The 19,077-nt window shown below is 35.2% G+C and overlaps 1 protein-coding gene across 1 annotated transcript in view; it reads right to left on the reverse strand.

Moving 5' to 3' along the window:
* LOC309661848 (uncharacterized protein) overlaps positions 1 to 19,077 on the reverse strand; it is a 635,889-nt gene that overhangs the window by 16,073 nt on the left and 600,739 nt on the right. The window lies entirely within an intron of this gene.

Genomic DNA, 19,077 nt, shown 5'->3' on the forward strand with positions numbered 1-19,077 from the left:
TTGATTTGGAAGAGTTTCCCACAGGTGTTAGGTTAAAATCACAAAGTACTTTAAATCCATGATACAAGTCAACCCCAACCCTACCCTTCAGGTTCCCTCAGTGCCAATTTTTATGTGATCTCATAAAATAAGAACCTTGCTTAAAACCGTATTCTACAGAGCCAAATTTTAAGAGCTATAGGGAACTCGACTGAACATAAGAGTTTTTATAAAAAGTTTTTCTTAGATCAACTATTAGATTATTTCTGGAAAAGGTAAAGAACTTAGTTTCCAATTTGTTTAAATGGGGTTGAAGGAAAGGGGAATTTTTTTTTTTTTTGATATTCATTAGGAATCTAAATGTACCAAGGAGGGCTGTAAAATCATTTTATTGAAGCTCATTTAGATTGGAAGCGGAGGAACATCTGTAACTACTCTGAAGGGGACTCTGGAAGAACTTTTTATGAGTAAACTGGGATTGTTGCTTTTAATTATTTGAGTGTATAGATTATTCAGTAATGTGTGTAAAGAGCTATTTAGCTACCACCTCCAGGCCACGTCACTGAAATACAAGAGGATCTTTTTTCAGCTCACTTTGCTTGTGCTCTGTAATTTAAAATATAGTCTTGAACGTAACTGAAGCAAGTCAAAGTGTGATTTGTTTGCAGCAATGACTTACTGTGAAATTCCTTTGTGGATTTACGTTTCTGTGCATCATTTCACAAGACTCAGAAATAGCTAAACTGTTTTGTTTTATATTGGATTCCAAAGGCATAGTATTTTTTTTTTCTTGAGAACTACTCATATGCAATTTTTTTTTGGAATTCTGCTGCAGGGGTTTCCATAGTTAAACTTTGGCTTTAATTCTTAAAACATTTAAACTGAAGTCCCATTAGGTATTTTGTTTCTGAAGGAGCCAACATCATATGATTCCAACATTAAAAAATAAAGTGATGTCTTCAGCCCCTAAGCTGTAACACTGAGGAGGGTGAAGGATCACTGCACATTTATTAACACAGCCCTCTATGTTTGCTTACGAAAGGTGGCTAGACCATAACTTACTGTCACATCAGTCCTTATTTGACAGAGAAGACATTTAATGAATGAAAGGTCATTATATTTTACCCTTTTTCTTAATCAAACATGTAAAGGGAGCATAGATAATGACACACACAGCATTTTACTGCGTTTTAAATGCGGTATGTTTTATTCTATAGGATGCATCTTAATGAGGGAGAATCATTCTAGAATTTCTGCTAAATAGAAAAGTGTCAGGATTTGCAAAAAGGGTTCTTAGGTTAAAAGGAGTCTCATTTCAAAATGTAAGAATTTTTTCATAACTTAGATATAAACAATTAACAGGAATTAACCATGTCTCAAGTCACAAGACCACATAAGGCATGGCTAAAATAGCGTTAATAATTTGTGCAAACAAAGCCACTATCTTTGGTTAGATTTTTTTTTAACCTACTTAACTTGAGGATAACTTGACTTTCATGGAAATTCACTAAACTATGTCTTTCTGACCATTCTGGCTAGAGCTACAATTAGAGAAGATGAATTTTCAGAAGAACAAGCTTTAAATTGGTCACTCTGGCATGGCAGATTTTATTATGGATGCCTATGTACTCTTCAGAAAGACACTTCTCGACTCCCTGGGAAGAAAGCATATGACTGAATTTCAGTAGTTCAGTTTTTACATTAAAATATGGCCAGTGAGGGGTTCCAATCTGTCAGGGAAAAGTGGCCATGCGGCCAGAGTTATCATTTTACTTTGGGGGTCTTGTGTTTGCCAAGTGGTCAGCCAGCTGTCCAGGCTTTTAAAATGAGGAAACTGAAAAATCTGAGAGGTAAATTGCACTGAAACATATAATATTTATTAAACCTGAAGGATTTTTAATAAAATTAAAGAGAGAGAATTGCTGTTTTGAAATACGGAGTCTTAATAAATATTCTCTTAAATTTTATGTAAACAGTTAGGTAGGAAATCAAATCTCACATAGCTGTGAGCATTGTTTCATGGTACAAAGAACATGGGCATGAAGGCTGATAGGCCTGATTTCAGTTTGCCACTGCTATTCAGTAGTTGTATAAACTTCTCTCTGAGCCTCAGTTCTACTGCCTTTAAAATGGGAAGAAAACAATAATATATAACAAAAAAAATTTGTAACCATCTGTAGTAATGGACATTAATTAAATTCATTGTGGCAATCATTTTGCAATATATACATGTATCAAAATCATTATGTTAAGCACCTAAAACTAATACAATGTTATATGTCAATTATCTCTCAATAAAAAAGACTATGAAAGTAAACCAAAAAATGTACTTTGATAAACAGTAATATATTTAAAGCTCTTGGCAGACAGAAGACAATAAATTACAGTAAACTATTTAAATGTACCTTGAAGGAATAGCAGTTAGAGGCTGTGACTTGAAAATAGATTGCTAATTACTTGTTAGCATATACCAAAAAGGGTCATAATTTCTGAATATGTGTAAAGTATCAATGCAAAACATTATCAAAAGCCTGTCTTTTCATCTGAGTAAGGAGGTTGGAAGTTAAGCCTTAGGAGTAATGGCTCCAAACCAAAGAGATTTTCTTGCTAATAAGGTTAGATTTGTCTTGCCTACTTTCTTGGGGAAGCCACAGGGAAGGCTGCAGCGCAAAGTGCCAGCCAGTCACGTTTGCATGAGATAAACAATCAGTTGTGAGCTCAGTGTGTGATTCTCGTTAAATTCCAGACATTGGAACAGCTCCCGAAATGCATTGCCACGACCACTGCTACCAATCTCTTTTGCATCTCATTGGCATTTGAGGACGTTAATTGACTCATTATTGCAATTCATATTCAGGAAAGGAAGTTGATTAAGGAAGGCAGATGCAGACTCTCCAGACACATTCATAGCTGCGTTGTTTGTCCCCGCAGTTTACTTGAGTTATTAGAATATTTAGGAAGCTATAGCCAGAGGGACAGGGAACGTGTCCCACTGTCACCCTTACAGAATAGATTTTTACTAAAAACAATATAATGTTTGAATAACCTTATTCTACCTTCACGTCTAAATAGCAAAGTTATTTTCTTAGCTCTTTTATACTAATTATAGCCACTCTATTTTATTTTAATTGCTCTTCTGGAAAATTGGTTTCTGATCCTTATGTTGTATCAAGAAATACTTTCTAAAAGTTAATAAAAAGTATCTCTAGACTCTACTGGGTTAAAGAACATTTAAATATTAAATAAAATTAGTAAAATTTTATCAACAGCTGCAATTCTTAATTTTGCAATTCTCAATTTTGATTAAGATGTGATAAACTTATAGATCAAATGTATTTCACTATTCCTTTAAATGGTTGTTTCCTTTTGTTACTTTGCTGATCTTTAAGATATTGGACTAATTTCTATTTTTATGTCTAATATTGCATTCAGATAGTTATATATATAAGCATATATGTCTGTTGGATGAGAGCTTTCTATTTCTGTACTTGGAGTCACCCGCATTTTGAACTGAGTCTGAGACGTATTCTCAATCATTGATTCTCAGTAATTTGGGCAATACTTTCATAAGTAAAATGTTATATAATTCTGAGGTCAGTTTAGCAAAAATCATATAATTCACTTGCTGCTCTTTATATTGAATTTCCTTAATAATAATTAATTTTGAGAAAGTTATTTTTTTCTCTTTACCTTATATTTGAAAGTATTGTTCGGACCTTACAATGAATAGTTTTTTTACCTAAAAGAAACAGAAATTGATCTATAAGAATTTCATCCAAAACAACTAATCTTACAAAAATCTTGTTTGGTATTAAGCATAGTAATCATTGTCATTTAACAATATCTTTCCTTTCCCAACTAGCTATTGCTCAGAATTAGCTAATTTTATCTTCTTCACTTGGTCTGTATCAATTAGCCTGAAAGCATAAAAACATGTGTACCGTTAATACATTTTCTTACACATATATAGATGTACATGAAAGAGAGATGAAAGGCAAAATTTAATAGATCTTTATACATTGCCCCAATAGTTTTTCTCCACTAATTTATTTTGACTCCACAGCAAACAAATCAAGGCTCACTTTGCTCAAATATTATTAATTTTAAGTGTTAGTAACATTTCAAAGTGTTTTTTCTACAAAACTTCAATTCAATAAAAATGTAATGAGTAATTATTATATATGTGTCAGATATTTAGGGGTGTGGCAGTGGTCATAGATTAATAATGCATAATCTCCACTGTCCAAGAGCTTACATTCCAGTGAGGGGAGAGGGAAGCACATACAAATTTCCATATAATAATACAAAGCATGATATAGATACTTCACCTGAAGAACAACCAAAGTTAAACGAGAACTCCAAGGAATGAACAACTGACTGATAGTCATTTTTAGAATCTAAAAGGAAGATCAAGGAAAGTTTTGTGTCTGGACCTTAAAGAATATATATGAATTTGATTACAAGGAAAAAGAGAGTCATTCCAGGTGGATGAAATACCTTGAACACAGGCACAGAGACAATGCTCTGGGAAGAATAAGTAGTTCTGAAATGACTGAAGCTTAGGGTAACTGAAAGTGAACCAAGAGATGAGGCTAAAAGGTAGTCAGAAGTCAGACTGGGGAAGGCTTTGAAAGACACATTCAGGAGTCTACACTCTATTTTACAGACGACTTAGAGCTATGAAGTTTCCAGCAGGACATAGAGCGTGGTGACGAGAGGTTACCTGAGCAGATTGTATTTCAGAGAGCTAACCCTGTTACAAGCAGATTTGATACACTGTAGTAGGAAAGGCTTGGAGACGCGATGTTAGGGAAAGTGATTAGAAAGGTATGACCAAAGTCCAAAGTGGCTAATTACCAGCCCCAAAGAAGAAGCAGTGGGCATAGAAAGTGGAGCACGTGTGTTTGCGGAATGGAGATACAGAACTCTCTGCGATGGGGAACTAGGTTTAAGTGTGAGCAGAGGATGGCTGGGGAAAAGGGAGAGAAGAACAAAATGATAATAACTGCAAGATTCTTAACTGAATTATTGGCTTTATGATTGATATGAGAGAGGGACGAGGAGAGACAGAAGAGAATATCTAGATGAGGAAATATCCAGCAGGTCATAGTAAATGTGGGTCAGGCCTAGAAATTTAGATTAAGTCTCTCAAATAGAAATGGGAATTGAAGCTTTGGGGGCAGATAAAAGCATCTGTGAAGATGGTCATACCATGAATAGAAGCTGGAAGATGAGACTTTGCAAAAGCCTATGGGAATGTAATGGCCTGACCTGATGGAAGGAAAGGAGTCAGCAAAGTCTTCTTGCTCTCACAAAACTTTAGTTTATGAAGACCCAGAAAACATGGCAAGCTTAAAGTCCAGGCAGCACGAAAAAAAGAGACTAGACAGACACAATTACAGGCAAGGCAAAGGCAAAAAGTCTCATTTTTTATTCAAACATTTGTTCATTTCTGCAACATTTACTGTGCATCTCTATGAGCCAGACATTGTTGCTAGGTCTCAAAATATATATGATAGCCCTAAAATTCCAGACTGTTCTAAGTAATCTCATGCAATCCTTTATTGATTTTTTCTTTCCTCACATTTCCATATTAAGGATTAATACTTATTAAAGCTTTTCCCTCCTTGTGTAAATATAATTATCATTAAAATATGCCTATAATAAAAGTAGTATTTGATAGTCTAATAAGACTTTTATAAATATTTGTTAATCCTCCCAGCAATCTTGTGAGGTTGGCAAGACAAGTATTGTTATCGTATTTTATATGTGAAGAGTGAAATTACCAAACACAGTGTCTTGAATGCAGTAATTACTCAATAAATATTTATTTGAATCAATTCTACAGATAGGTTGTTGCAAAAATCTCCCCAAAGAACCAGGTTATAAATTTATATAACCATCTTATAAAATTTTATATAAGCATCTCCCATCATCCAAAAAAAAAAAGACTCCTTAAACTTAGAAAGTAAAAATCAGGTGAGATGGTATCTACTTTTTGTCGAACCAAAACACTACATTCTCTCTCTTCTCCTCACCATCACTAAATACCCCCTAACCATACGTGTCCCAACTCCAATTTAGATATTATGCCCAAATAATGTCCCTTCCAGGTCTCAGAAGCCTACCTCTATGAAATAAAAACTATCTTCTATGTTGTTCTCCCCTTGCCTTTAGCTTTCATTGTTTCCTGTTCATAGAGAAAATTTATTCACTGGAGGTCTAGAATACTAGTTACTTCCAATAAACGTCACAGTATTCTCTTCCATTAAAATTTTTTTTTTTTTTTTTTTTTTTTTTTTTTTTTTTTTAGGGCTTCCCTGGTGGCGCAGTGGTTGAGAATCTGCCTGCCAATGCAGGGCACACGGGTTTGAGCCCTAGTCTGGGAAGATCCCACATGCCACGGAGCAACTGGGCCCGTGAGCCACAACTACTGAGCCTGTGCGTCTGGAGCCTGTGCTTCGCAACAAGAGGCCGCAACAGTGAAAGGCCCGCGCACCGCGATGAAGAGTGGCCCCCACTCGCCGCAACTAGAGAAAGCCCTCGCACAGAAACGAAGACCCAACACAGCCAAAAATAAATAAATAAATTTATAAAAAAAAATTTTTTTTAAACCCCACAATGATACTTTCTGAAAGACATTAATTGCTAAAATTGTCCAAGGGCTTCATATTAAGATAAATACCTGAAGTCAACCCTGTGTTAAAGGGCTCATATTATATTTCCAAAGCAGGTTTAAAAAATAATTACGTCTATGTGATAGCTTCAACCAATTGATAAAGGCTTCCTGAAACACTGGGTTAAGAAGAGTTTAGTGAGAAAAAGTGCCATGAGTGATTGTCAATGTCTGGCAAAGACACAGGGGAGGAAGGGGTAAAACATGTGCTGAGTATTTCACTGTCTTGTTCTAAGGGCAACTTGAATCAGACTGCTGGGATCAGATTATGAGATTTCCGGACTGAGTACCGTGATGTTCTGCTCTCTTAAAACAAGGTCAGGCCTAGGGATAAAGTACCCCTTTAAGTGAGGAATGTAACCTTTTGCTAAGACATCTGGCATGTAGTGCTGAAGATGGCAGTTAATGCTTTAATCAAACACAGAAGTAGAAAACTGTTTTAGTCAATTCCTAATTGCATGTTTGCAAATACTTTTAACCTAAGTCTCAGTGTTTTCTGCGCTAACCAGCTGACATTGACTGCAGAGGGAAGTGATGGGAAATTTAATTCAAATGAAAACTAAGCAATTGTTTTGAATTTGTAAAATAAATTCCTCTCTAGGGGGCCTGTGGAGCTAATGGGAATGGGTGTTAGACATATAAATCCCCACACGCATCAACGTAAACAGAGATGACTAAACAGGACTGGTTATGATAATAGAGAAAACTCTCTAGAGGGCTTCACACAAATGGACACATCCAAATGTTATTTTGTTCGTTAAGTTTTCCTAGCATTGAACATCTCTGAAGCCAGTTTTATCTTAAAACGAATCGCTGTCCCAGACACTCGATCATTCCCTTCAGAGCCAGAGTTGCCTCCAATTTAGTGACTTACTCAAGGTCACTGAACATGAGGGGCAGAGTAGAGGATATTTCAAAGGCTTCTGAGTTCCAGACTGCTGCTTACCCACTGAACCTCACAGCGGAAAATGTAGAAAACCTGCAGATCTATTTATCTACATATTTTCTTTGGCTGAAATTGTGCATTTATAAATTGAAACCTGCACTCATGTCATGGTCCCTTCATTTCAAAGCAGTTAGAAAGAATTTAATTCAACCTTGGGCGATTTATGTTTTTAAATCATTCTGGAATTATATAACCTGACATAGGAAGACCTGTAGATTCCACAGTGCAAAATGCAGCAAGAAAATCGTTTAAAAGTGAGAACAACAATGAAAGATATCAGGTATTCTAACATGATTTGATGAAAGTGAGTCATTGAGTCATGAAAACTGTCCATATTGCCCTAATACTATTATTCCATCTAATATTTCAGATTGATTTGTTTTCCAGAATACTTGTTTTTACTTCCTGTGTCTCTTGCATCAGAAACAGCATGTCTGCAACCAGTTAACCTGCAACAACCAGAGCCCAATCAGGAAAATAGAAGCCACTGTAGATCTCCCAAATGAAGACATTTAATTCAGAGTTACATGGGTTATGGAAGATCTGAAAGTCAAACAGGAGATGGTGAGACAAACCAAAGATCAGCAACAACAGAAAGTACCACCCCTAAAGCTGGAAGAACAAAAGAAAGAGGTGGTGTTTCCAGAACCCAGAAGCCAGGGCCATTCAGCAGGAGCTAGAAGGCTGTGAAGAGTTGCTCACAGAGAGCACTGTCCAGTAGAGGCTGGCAACTGGAGGAGGCCAGCCACATGTGGAAATGCCAAGGGAGACAAGGGCGGGGGATGCTCTGACTTCCCGTTCTCACCCTCCACTCTTCTAGGGGAGATAGGCAAGACCATTTTAGATGGATAGAGTATACAGATACATACAGTAGGATTATACTAAAAGTAGGAAAGAAAGTCTTACAAGGAGCAATCTCCAATTTCCCTTTTACAAAAGGCTTTTTTGAATGTGCCACACTGGTTCTTCTGGAGTAGAAATTATACCTTCTTGGCTTCTATACTGAATTATGTAGTGGTCTTTATAGGCTAGAAGTAAAGCTTCCAGATATGGATTCTTTTTTTACAAAGAAACATAATGAGCAGTCTGTGCTCTTCTTGTTCTGAGTTATGATTGTATATATGAAATTTTACAAGTAAAAACAACATCCTAAACTACAATTGTAATCACTAGCACTAAAGATTTACCATAAGGTCTCAGAAGGTCAGGTCCAGAAGGGATCTAGGAACTTATGTGTTCTAACTTTTTATTTTAGATCAGGGGAAACTGAGATCTCATGAGAATATGACTTGCCTACGACCGGTCATTTCCATCTATCACATTCCCAGTTGCTGGTGTCTGTACTTTCAAAGTACTGGGCTATCATTTTATTTTCTTTAGATAAATGTATGTATTTTTTTCTTTTTTTAAATTGAAGTATAGTTGATTTTAAATGTGTTAGTTTCAGGTGTACAGCACAGTGCTTCAGTTCAGTATAATATATATATATATTAATTCTTTTTCAAATTCTTTTCACTTACAGGTTATTACAAAATATTGAGTATAGTTCCCTGTTCTATATAGTAGGTCCTTGTTGGTTATTTTATACAGAGGAGTGTGTATATGTTAATCTCGAACTCCTAATTTATCCCTCCCTCCTTCCCCTTTGGTAAACATGTTTCCTTTCTATGTTTGTGCGTCTATTTCTGTTTTGTAAATAAGTTCATTTGTATCTCTTTTTTTTTAGATTCCACATATAAGTGATATCATATGATATTTGTCTTTCTCTGTCTGGCCTTACTTCACTTAGTATGGTAATCTCTAGGTCCATCCATGTTGTGGTAAATGGCATTATTACATTCTTTTTTATGGCTGAGTATTATTCCATTGCATATATACCATATCTTCTTTATCCATTCATCTGTCGATGGACATTTAGGTTGCTTCCACATCATACTTAATGGTGAAAAGCTGAAAGCATTTCCTCTAAGATCATGAACATGACAAGGATGCCCAGTCTCACCACTTTTATTCAATGTAGTTGTGGACGTCCTAGCCACAGCAATCAGAGAAGAAAAAGAATAAAAGGAATCCAAAGTGGAAAAGAAGTAAAACTGTCACTGTTTGCAGATGACATGATACATCATAGAAAATTCTAAAGATACTACCAGAAAGCTACTAGAGCTCATCAATGAATTTGGTGAAGTTGCAGGATACAAAATTAATGCACAGAAATCTATTGCATTTCTATACATTAACAGTGAAAGATCAGAAAGAGAAATTAAGAAAACAATCCCATTTACCATCACAACAAAAAGAATAAAATACCTAGGAATAAACCTACCTAAAGAGGCAAAAGACCTGTACTTGGAAGACACTGATGAAAGCAACTGAAGATGATACAAACAGATGGAAAGATATACCATGTTCTTGGATTGGAAGAATCAATAATGTTAAAATGACTATAATACCCAAGGCAATCTACAGATTCAGTGCAATCCCTACCAAATTACCAATGGAATTTTTCACAGAACTAGAACAAAATATTTTACAATTTGTATGGAAGCACGAAAGACCCTGAATAGCCAAAGCAATCTTGAGAAAGAGAAATGGAGCTGGAAGAATCAGGCTCCCTGACTTCACACTATACTACAAAGCTACAGTAATCAAAAGAGTATGGGCTATCATTTTACCCATCTAATAGGGTGACTTTATAATTTATGAAAATTTTCAATGTTCTATTGAACTTTTTGATTGAAGATAGCACTTGAGCAAGTCAATAAACAATGAGAATAAATATTCATCACTTCATTATCCATTGTCTGTATGAGCAAATGGTAAAGATTGCCAGCTCTTGAGAATGACTGCTTGATTTCAAACTCTGATTCATGATGCCAAATGTGACCAAAGATGGATAGTTGGCAGCTGCCTAGCTTCTCCAGACCTCATTTTCTTTATTTGTAAAATTAGGACAACCAGAGCACCTACTTCATGGGGTTGTTACAAGAAATGAATGAACAGAAATGCATGGAAAGGACTTAGACTTATCAACTGTGCATAATATGTTCTGTTATTAATGCTAGTTGTTAGTATTGGATGTTTTGGATTCTGAGTATACTGGACATTTACATCTTCCAAAACAAAACTGGAAAACATTGCCCTAATCCTAAGCAGTTGGAGACACTAAATTTTGCATCTACTAAAACTTATAGTTTACTATAGGACAGAAAGAAATTTATATTTGACAAATGGTTAAACTGAGTTACAAGACAAGAGTCAGGTGATATAAGAAGATTTGTCCTTTATCAATAAAGAGTTCATAAGAAGTTTAAAATGAGTTGCCAGAAGCACAATCTTAAAGCAGGAATACACAAAATAGCAAGCAAATAAGTTTTTTAAGGCGTATAGCCAAAAGCCCAAAGTCTATATAGACCAGAAGCTTGTAAGTCACCCCTTTATGGAAGATTTTGGAGTAATTGAGGTGGTTGGATTTGCTTGGATGGGAAGATTTGGCCCCTTTAGAAGCAGAGATACTGCTGAGATCTATTTTTTTTTCACATTTTATGACAGAGTTTTGCTTGTTATCTTCAGCTTGGCAGAGTGTGGTCACAAAGATGCTTATATCTTCTAGGCTGCCTCTCCCTGAAGGATTCACAAAGAGGGAAACTATTGAAATTGTTTCTCTCAATCTTGAGATTTTTTTTTTTTACATTACTTTTGCTTTAGCAAAATGCATTTATTCAAGCACAGTCTCGTCTGCACTCTAGAAAATGTGACACCATTTTGCACTGAATTTTTTAAAAGCAAAAAAAAAACCCCGAAAAACTGGGCAATTAAAGATATAACTTCTTGTGATTCTGTTCCAATAATCTTGGAGAATTGTTATACTGTAAACCCAGAAAATTAACATTGCCAGATAAACAGTCTGATTATATCTGGCATGATCAAGGTTTTGTGGTGAGAAAATGTAGTTTCCTAAGGCCTCTGACAGAAGGCTACTCTGAGACCTTTTCAAAGGTTTTTCAGAAGTTATTACTAGAGATTAACTATGGCATGAACAAAAAGGAATGAGGTCTTGTTTATAGTTAGCCTGTGGCTCTGAGTTAGCAAGTTCTCTCTTAAATGATCAGTATTTGAGTTCTGGGTGTTAATGAGCGAAGGTTAGCCAGAGGGAATGTGGATGAGGGGAGGAAAAGCCTCAATCATTCTCCACGGGGGGGGGGGGGGGGGGGAATAAGCATTAACATAAAATCTCAATAACTTTTAGAAGTCAAATTATGTTTTAATCAATGCCTCCAGAATAAGCTGAAGAAGTCCCACTGACGTTCTCAGCTGTAAGAGTAGAAGTCTGGTTTCACATTTGCATGATTTTGAAGGTCAAATGCCTGCTATCCAAGTCTTACTGATCCATATGGAGTAGAAATGCCACAATATGCAATCATCATGAAGGCAGATTGTCTCCTGTAAATCTGTCCTTGCTGTAACACATTCAGAATGTACCGTATTGGCTAGATTATAAATCCTTTCAGGAAATTCATGCACATTTGTAGAAGCAGCTTCACGTTGATGGATGATGGCATAGGTGTTCAGAGAACACTTAAAATAATTTATCGTACGTATAAATCTGGTTTTCCATGTGTCTGGATTTCCTATGATTCCTGTGACCAGGTATACCTGTAACTAAAAATCCTATTCCAGAAATAAGTCAAACCATCTTTGGTCTGCTCCCATGTTTTCTACAGATATAGCACCTGTGGATTTTGTATTATTCTGAATCACAACTTTATTTGCTAAGTAGAAACTCCCTTAAATGGACATTTAAACTTTGAGAATGTATTCATCAAAGGATTCTTCTCTATATTTGTTTATTTCCATTAAATAATCAATGTCTCTGGTATGTTTAAAATATTATTCATTTTATAATTATTTAAATATACACAACGTTTTTAGAAACACAACCATTGTATAAAAGAAAGACAAATGATTTGATGGTGATTCCAAAAGATTCCACTGTGTTGTGGAAGTTTAAAAATTTTTATTTACCTATTTTTATGGATCTTCTAGTATGTACTAAATATTATTGAACTCAACAACTTCCACTGTACTCCAAGCAACTTTCTTCACTTTATTTACAGAAAATAAAATATCCCTCCTTCTCTCTTAGAGATCATGTACCCCTACTAGCATTTGTGAAAGTAACATTTTCCATACTTGTAAATAGATATATTAGAACCATTCCATGAATACTCAGGAAGTACTTTCCAAAAAAAAAAAAAAATGGTGAGTTCTAATTTCAATTGCTTGAAAACATTACATATCATCAGAATTAAAAGGGGTTGCTTTTAAATAAATACTCTTATTTACCAAACAGAAACTGAAGTCCAAATTGAAGCAACCAAATACAATCAAATGGTGAGTTTGTGACTGCCTTATAGCTAAGACTAGAACTTGAGTTGGCTTTCAAATTAGTGTGTATGTGTTTTCTACCATGTTGCAATGCCTCTCAATCTAAAAAAGTAATATTTTATAACAAAAATCAAATGCATTTTTATATACTAACAATGAACTACCTGAAAAAGAAGTAGATGAAGCAATCCCATTTACAATACATCAAAAGTAACAGAGTACTTAGGAATAAATTTAACCAAGGAAGTGAAAGGCCTATTCACCAAGAACTACAAGACATTGATAAAAGAAACTGAAAAAGACACAAATATAAGGGAAAGTAGTCCATGTTCACGAATCAGAAGAGTTAATGCTATTAAAATACTACTACTACCTCAAATCATTTATAGGTTCAATGCAATCCCTAACAAAATTCCAGGGGCATTTTTCACATATATAGAAAAAACTATCCTAAAATTCATATGGAACCAAGAAAGACCCCAAACAGCCAAAGCAATCTTAAAAAACAAAGCTGGAGGCATTGCACTTCCTAGCTTCAAACAATATTATGAAACTATAGGAATCAAGACAGTATGGTAAATGGCATAAAAACATACACACAGAGCAATGGAACAGAATTGAGAGTGCAGAAATAAGCCCACACATATATGATCAACTAAAATTTGACAAGGAAGCCAAGAATATTCAATGGAAAAAGAGTAGTCTCTTCAATAAATGGTGTTGGGAAAATTGGATATCTACATGCAAAAGAATGAAACTGGTCCCTATCTTATACCACTCACAAAAAATAACTCTAAATGGATTAAAGACTTAAATGTAAGACTTGAAATCATAAAATTTCTAGGAGAAAGCATAGGGGAAAAGCTCCTTAACATTGGTCTTGGCAATAACTTTTTTTAATATGACACCAAAAGTATAAGCAACAAAAGCAAAATTCAACACGTGGGACTACATCAATCTAAAAATCGTCTGAACAGCAAAAGAAACCATCAACAAAATGAAAAGCAACCTACAGAATGGGTGAAAATACTTCCAAATCAGATATAGAATAAGGGGTTAATATTCAAAGTATACATGGAACTCATACAAATCAATAGCAAAAGAACAAACAATCTGATTTAAAAATGGGCAGGGGACTTGAATAGACATTTTTCCAAAGACGACATACAAATGGCCAATAGGTATATGAAAAGGTGCTCAACATCACTAATCATCAGGGAATTGCAAATCAAAACCACAATGAGATATCACCTCACACTTGTTAACATGGCTATTATCCAAAAGACAAGAGATAACATAAGTTCTGGTGAGAATGTGGAGAAAAGGGGACCCTCATGTACTGTTGGTGGGAATGTAAAGCAGTGCAGCTACTATGGAAAACAGTATAAAGGTTCCTCAAGAAATTATAAATAGAATTATAAATATGATCCAGCAATGCCACTTCTAGGTCTATAGCTGAAGGAGATGACATCAGTATCTCAAAGAGATATCTGCACTCCCATATTCACTGCAGCACTATTCATAATAGCCAAGATATGAAAAAAACCTAAGTGTCTGTTAATAGATGAACGGACAAAGAAATTGTGATATATATATACATATGTATGTATGTATGTGTGTGTGTGTGTGTATATATATATACACACACACACACACACACACACTGAATATATAGAGTGAAATATTATTCAGCCAGGAGAAAGAAGGAAATCCTGCCATTTACAACAAGATGGATGGACCTTGAGGGTATTATACTAAGTAAAGTGAGTCAGACAGAGAAAGATAAATACTGTATGATCTCACTTATATGTGGAATCTAAAAACATTGAACTCTTAGAAACAGAGAGTAGAATGGTGGTTGCCAGGGGCTGAGGGGTGGGAGAAATAGGGAGATGTTGGTCAAAGGGTACAGAATTTCAGTTATAAGATGAATAAGTTCTAGGGATCTAATGTACAGCATGGTGACTATTGTTAACAATACTCTACTGTATACTTGAAAGTTGTTATGAGGGTAGAGCTTTAAGGTTCTCACCTTAACAACAACAACAGCAGCAGCAAAATGGCAATTATGTAAGGTGAAGGATGTGTTAACTAACCTTATTGTGGTAAAGCATTTCTAAATATATGTGTATCAAATCATCACATCATACACCCTAAGCTTACACAACGTTATATGTCAGTTATCTCTCAATAAAGCTGGAAAAAGAAAAGAGTTAATGAGAAGCTGAATAGATATTTCACAAGTTGGTTTTTGTTTGTTTGTTTTGTCCAACTGATGTCTTGTTTTGCACTCTAATTGGTTTACTTATGGCACTTCCCAGAAAGTAAGATATCATTCATTCATTTATTCAATCATTCCACAAACATATCCTGAGAACTGGTTGTATAACAGGCATTCTAGTGGGTGATACTTCAGAATTTACAATCTAGTAATATAACCCAGTGTACAGCAACAAAAGAACAGATGAACAAAGGGCTTCCTAATACAATCCTTGCATTTGTTTCTCCAAGTAGCCTTAAAATAAGATGTAAATTCTGGAGCCACACTCCCTGGTCTTGATCTCAGCTGCTTGCTCTTAGGAAAATTACTAAGTCTCTCTGCCTCAGTTTCCTAATATGTAAGATTATAATACTTTCCTTATAGATTTGTTTGATGATTAATTAACCGGATTAATAAATTGACATAACGTGAAGCTCTTAGAATCATGCCTAACGTATAAGACGTGGTCAATAAACATTCGATAGAACTATTATTATTCTTATTATTACTTTTATTACCATCAATAATAAAAATTCTCTCCATAGATAGCCTCCAGGACAACTATGGTCTGAACTCCATTTCATATTCTTTTAATCCCTTCCAATTCCCCTACCTCCCCGTTAATTCCCACAGAGTATCTCAATTTAAGGTTCATTTTAATGGCTATTTCTGCAAAGAGAACATTTAGCAGTTTGGTGATGAAATCAGGGCAGCTTGAGATGTCGCACTCTAACTAGTTACACTGCACAAAGCCTAACAGTTTGCTTTCTGTTTTTAAAGAAGCGTTTCGTTTAGCCATCCTTGTGGCGGCACATGTAATTGAAAAGAGGCATATGGAGACCAGCATGGAAGCCTAACAAACACTTCAGAGTGCCTTAAAAACTATGCTAATCAGTTTGGGAAACCATGTTTTAGTCTTAAAAAAAAAAAAAAAAAAACCCTCAAAACTCCTCAAACCTAAGGTGACTTTTAAAGAAATGTAATCATTTCATTGATATTACCTAACACTAGTTTATTTCCTCTGCCCTGGCAGATATTGGAAATCCAATTAAATCATATAAAAAAGAAGAAACGAGAACACCCGTGACCTGCAGTTTAGTGGAGCAGAAATGAACTCCTGAGGGAGGTAAACCAGGACACGGTCAGAGTGTAGACTGTCTCTGTTGCAGGACAGGGAGAAGCCACAGTGGCTCACAACGCTCCTCCCCCTGCAAGAAGGCACTGAGCATTACCTGAAAACAAGAAAGACATCAGATGAACAGACCTTTATAACAGAATGTACATCTGCCAAGACAAAAATACACGACAAACTTCTGGTGCTGGCACGCTGACAGTATGAGCAAGCTGTCTTAGTAGTGATTTTGCAAATCATTTGAGTTTAAATTCTATATAGGCCGTAGGGCCCCTGGAGCATCACTTTCTATATTTGGCTTTCTCATTTAGCTGTGTTTGGAATAAATAGGCTATGGGTAAAAATCATGCCCTTTAAGAGTTTTGCATACACAGACTAGTTTTGCATATATATTAATATGTGAACGGAGTGATTGATGTTAGCCTATGCACACGCGCGCGCACACACACATACACAGAAGCTTTCTAAATGTATTTTTAAGTTGTTTTCCTGTGTGACTTTTTCTCTTCTCTCTTTTTTTAAGTTCAGCTCTCTGGCATTTAGTAACCCACAAGCTGCTGTTTCTTTTTCCAAATAAGTTCAGCTTGATGCAGAGGCCAAGAAAAATGAGCCCAACTGATGATTGCAATCTCGAAAGAAAATATGCTTTTTATCAGAGACCACATGTTGCCAATGCCAATTAAAGTAAAACTGGGAGATTTTCTCTGATACCAACCTGGAGAGGAGTAATGGTGAGCCAAGTATAAAAAAAGAAAAAAAAAGTAAGCTTCAGGTGGAATTGTCAGGATGTCCATTGAGATGACATGCAAAAATTTAAGGTGGAAAGTGTTACATGCATTGCAGATTTAGCAATTTGTCAACCACCTAGATAAGAAGTACAAAGGCAATGTCATGGACTTTGATTTCAGCTGATCTAGATGAAATCCCGGCTCTGCCACTGACTGCCGGAATCACCTTCACATCTCTGAGCCTTAGTCTCCTCGTTTATAAAGCAGGAATCACAAAATTCTGTTTGGATTTTTAAAAAGTGATAATGTGGATTAAAGCACCAGTTTCACAATATTTGCTGATAAATGTTGAAAGAGAGAGAAATTGATTCATTTGTAGACAAATGCTTCAATAAGGAGATCATGTTCCTTTTCTAAAGTGTTATGGGCAATCATTTAGATGCATTCATCGTGCAAACATATTAAGTATTATGTGCATTACTTCAGTGCCTTTCAAAGGTTGACAAGGAGTATTGTAATGATGTGATTATGGGAAAGTTTTATTTCTGACATCAATTAATGACATACCCATGAGGTCATATGATCACACTCCATCAAAAAAGAATCACTTTTTCTACTAGTTTGGGAGGTGCAAGATGTCAAGGTTAAAAGGTTCACTTTGGGGTTTCTCTGACTTAGCTTCCATCATCCCTAAAGTGTTTATGCCAACTTTAAAAGATTATGGTAAGGGTCAAATGAGAGGAACCATGCAAAATTGCTTATACCCAGATATAGTAAAGGTGAGCTCCTTTTCCTTCTGGTGAGTTGAGTACCTTTTATATTCTTAAGAACTAGTAGGAATTTGTTGACTCAACGGGCTGGGTCTGAAAAATAGGTACAAGAGCTGAAATTCTCAGATGTAGATCTTGAAACATTTTTGTGCTTAACAAAATGTTGAACTTGAGAGATTTCTTAGAAGTTGGTGAAAATAATTATTTAAAAAGCTATACTATGTAGGATGTAATAATTATGATCTGAAAACCAGGTACTAAATATATACTTTTTCATAATAAACATGTTTTTTATGTAGAACTACCACTTTTCACTTTTAAACCTTTTCAAAATTTATAATGAATAGAAGACACTTGTAGTGTGCTTTACTTACTCATCATTTATTTGAATACTTAACTCTACTAATCCAAAGATTCTGGAAATTATTTCTTTTTAGAAAGATTCACTGTGCATATTTGTGGGAAAAGACCAACAATCTCTTACTTAAATAAAATGATTTAAGGAAATAAAAACTTCCTTAAATCTCTTACTTAAATAAAATTTATTTATTTTAAATAAAATAATATAAGGAAAATTATATTATTTAAAGTCAATTAAGGAGTTTGGAGTTTCAAGAAGCAGATAATCAGGTCATAAATGTATATCTTGACAAAGCCTGAGCGAGCGCTAAGGTCAATGAAGGAAATGGGTTTGTATTAATGTGTCATTTCAACTCCTCATATTTGGACTTAATCACAATAATCATGTGCATTTTGTTGACTTTCCTGGGTATTACGCTCTCCCACCTCTGAGAGTGAATATAGAGTTACAAGCTCGAAAAACTAAACATAGTATAGCTGGGCTACAACTTTGTTTGAAAAGAACATCAGTTGAGAAGTTCTTCTGTATTTTCCTATTATATAGATCCTTCACAGTGTTTTATTCCTCTTCCCACATAGCTCTAGTTTTCTGAAATTACATTAAGAGGTTCTCAGGAAAACAATATAAATTTCACTTATACTATTCATCTGAGTTAGTCATGAAAATAAAGTTATTTTATTTCTATAAAAGTGGACTCAAGTTGAGTACACACAAAGACAAGATAATAATACCCACTTTTCAAGCAACCTGGATATTGCCGTTATCAGCTACCAAAGGACTGATCTGAACAGAATGTAATTTGTTTTCGCAAGGGGCATATATATGTGGATCTATCAGCCC

The sequence above is a fragment of the Balaenoptera physalus genome, assembly GCF_965194825.1.
Source record: "Balaenoptera physalus genome assembly, chromosome: 5".
NCBI classification, from domain to species: Eukaryota; Metazoa; Chordata; class Mammalia; order Artiodactyla; family Balaenopteridae; genus Balaenoptera; species Balaenoptera physalus.